The 839-nt window shown below is 57.6% G+C and overlaps 1 long non-coding RNA gene across 1 annotated transcript; it reads left to right on the top strand.

The window, feature by feature from the left end:
• On the top strand, positions 1-829 carry LOC105541396. The gene is made up of 2 exons (XR_001006338.1): positions 1-501; positions 628-829. It is a non-coding gene; the product is annotated as an uncharacterized LOC105541396 (long non-coding RNA).
• Positions 830-839: the final 10 nt, after the last annotated feature.

Below are 839 nucleotides of genomic sequence, written 5' to 3'. Positions count from 1 at the left end.
CACAGCTCTCATCTCCCACAGCTGAGTCAGCTGCATGAGGGGCCACGGATTAGATACTTAGTCCTATTGATTATCCCCACCAAAGGGTGTGCCACACAGGGCCCCAGTCACGGAAGAAGACCATCCCGGTCCTCACCCATGGGAGCCAAGCCCAGCTCATGATGGGATCACAGGGCAGAGAGCAATTCATTTTACCCCAGGGACCAGGGCCCCAGGGATCAAGGCTCTTCAGGGTTTCTCGGGGAAGTGGCCAGATCCCCTCTGAGGTTAGAGAGGGGACTTGTTTTGTTTTGCTCCACTGAGGAGCCTCTGCTGCTCAGAACCCCAAAAGGGAGATTCGGAAGATCCTGGAGTTTGTGGGGCGCTCCCTGCCAGAGGAGACTGTGGACCTCATGGTTCAACACACGTCATTCAGGGAGATGAAGAAGAACCCTATGGCCAACTACACCACCGTCCCCCAGGAGTACATGGACCACAGCATCTCCCCCTTCATGAGGAAAGGTGGGTGCCGGCCAGCACGGGGGTTTGGGGCGGGTGGGAGCAGCAGCTGGAGCCTCCCCATTGGCACTCAGAGCCTCCCTTTGGGCGGGACTCCAGCTTTACTCCCTCCCTCCCTTCCTCCCCCAGGCATGACTGGGGACTGGAAGACCACTTTCACCGTGGCACAGAATGAGCGCTTCGATGCGGACTATGCGGAGAAGATGGCAGGCTGCAGCCTCAGCTTCCGCTCTGAGCTGTGAGAGCGGCTTCCGGGGTCCCTCCAGAGGGAGTGTGTGAATCTATCCTGACCAATAGGCTCAAGAATAAAGTATGATTTTTGAGTCAGGCACAGTGGCTCA

Source organism: Mandrillus leucophaeus, unplaced genomic scaffold (genome assembly GCF_000951045.1).
Source record: "Mandrillus leucophaeus isolate KB7577 unplaced genomic scaffold, Mleu.le_1.0 Scaffold24, whole genome shotgun sequence".
NCBI lineage: Eukaryota > Metazoa > Chordata > Mammalia > Primates > Cercopithecidae > Mandrillus > Mandrillus leucophaeus.
Note: the sequence above shows the minus strand (reverse complement) of the source record. Positions and strands in the feature narration are given on the sequence as shown.